Here is a 2,331-nt window from a genome sequence, read left to right as displayed (position 1 = left end):
TTGTTGTCAACTAATTATAAACTAAAAGCCGAAACTATCGGTCAATCAAATGTCCACTAACTGTATTAACTATCATTTCCAATCGGATAATTGGAGCCAATGTCATCATTAAACCCTCCAATTGGGTACCAAGAGTTTGATTAAACTTAATAAAAATTACTTTTACCTTAATTATATGCGACATGTACTCTGATGCATAATCTGTGTGCCTGGTGGTTTTATTTATTTATTTATTTATTTTGGGTATGGATAGGGTGGGACAAAACTCCCAAATCGAACCAAATCGAGGGGTTCTTCTTAAATTAAATATCAGAACATGAATCTAAATAAAAAATCAACGGGTTCGATTCTGTTCGGTTCTCGATTCTAGATCAAGAACCAAGTAACAGAATAAGAATCGAATTTTCCTAATTTTTTAATTAATTTATTTTAAATAAATCAAATTATTTTATTTTTTTCTAAATAAATTTGTTAACTAGTTAATTTAGTTCAAATTAAAAAAATATATATGATTTTCCTATTTCTAATTTTCAGTTCAGTGCCAATTTAATCCAATTGACCTTAGTTTTATTCAAATATGTTATTTTACCGTAGTGTCGTTTCTATCGTTCTGAAGAAATCTAATTGAAGTTCGACGGCTCTCTTAATTATTTTGAGTTCGCTATCTTTATGTTCCTGTGATTTTAACAATCAAATTTAGGAAGAACTCATCAAAGAGAAACGTAAAAGACGTGTAGTTTGTAAGAGTTAAGAATGAACATATCGAATCGAATGGAACCTAATCGAACCGAACTAAATCAAATGGAATTGAATTGGACGGTTTCATAATTAAATTTGGACCCGATGATTCGACTTACTAAATACCCTAAGATCTTGAGTCCAGTGAGAATCGAATCGAACCGTATCATGTCCAACCCTAGGTATGGATGTGACAAGCAAAAGGGACATTGATTGTGTTCTGCCCTTTTTTTTCAAAGAAGGAATTTCTTTTGATTTTAGTCTATCTTTCCATTTATTTATAATAAAACTAAAAAGAACGATGCAAACTTAGAGAGAAGTCCATCTACGAAAGTTAAATGAAATCTAAAGAGTACAAATTCCAGCTCGAAATCTCGTCTGCTTGCACGTCACCATGCATATGGCCATATACGTTATTGACTCCTTGTAACTATCATCACTATCTTCTTCCGAGTACAGTGGAGTATACTCATAAAACATATATTGCAAGTCTAATTCATCATCAATATATATTCAAAAGTATCGTCTACATGACAAAAGTCTTAAAATAACTTAATAGAAATATTAGTTCCGGTCCTAAGCTTAGGCTCAATCATAGTGGAACTATTTGGGGGTCAACCTCCTTATTAATGTGTGAGCTTGGTTATTTTTCAGCTCGAGGATTTATCAAGTGCGCACTCGAAAGGTGGCGATTGTGAGTTCCCCTGTAAAAAAATAAATAAATAAATAAATAAATAAATAAAAATAAAAGCTTGGTTATCTCCTTGAAGCTCTACTCCACTCTTGGGACTCATAAAATATAAGTGATAATCATATCCTTCTATTATTCTACCTTTTTTTTTTTTAATTTATATTAATCATTGGTAGAGGGGAGTTTGCTTTAATGGATGAACGAAACATGCTTATAATTTGGATGCTACTGGCTCTCAGAAATCAAATTGGCATATATTTTACAACTTTAGGATACAAGAACACCAAAAATAAAATAATTATGGCCAATATTTCTTGTCTCTATTTCTTTTATTAAGGGATAAATCTCATATCGAATAAAAATGAAAATATAAACCAATATATAAGGATTTGAACTACTCCTCTTAATAAAATTAATATTTTAAAATGGAACTCCAAGTCTAAATGCCGTCAACTAGCAATTTTCTTTAGTATTCCAATAGGAAACTAGGGCCTCCAATGGAGGTATTTGGAGATGAATGGACATAGGAATTGGTCAAAGATTGTAATATTGGAGATGTTGATCTTCAGAGCAAGCTTCCAATTTTGCAGTCTTCTACTATGATAAGTCCCCATCATTAGGGGAATCCGATAATGGATACCAAACTAGTCAAAGAATGTAAGGATTAATTTCATCTGCAATCACTGAACTTCGAGCAAAATTTCAAATGAATTATTAAGCTTTAATTTCTTTCACATAGATCATTAAACTTCAATTTCATCGCCGCTATCACATTTCCGTCACCAATCATCTCCTAAATTCACAAAAGTTCCTTATTGATCTTCAGCATGACTCTAAGAAAGACGAAAATGATAAAATGAAGATTATGATAATGTCTTTAAATTAAAAGGTTATAAAAAAAA

Source organism: Olea europaea, chromosome 18 (genome assembly GCF_002742605.1).
Source record: "Olea europaea var. sylvestris chromosome 18, O_europaea_v1, whole genome shotgun sequence".
Classification (NCBI taxonomy): domain Eukaryota; kingdom Viridiplantae; phylum Streptophyta; class Magnoliopsida; order Lamiales; family Oleaceae; genus Olea; species Olea europaea.
Note: the sequence above shows the minus strand (reverse complement) of the source record.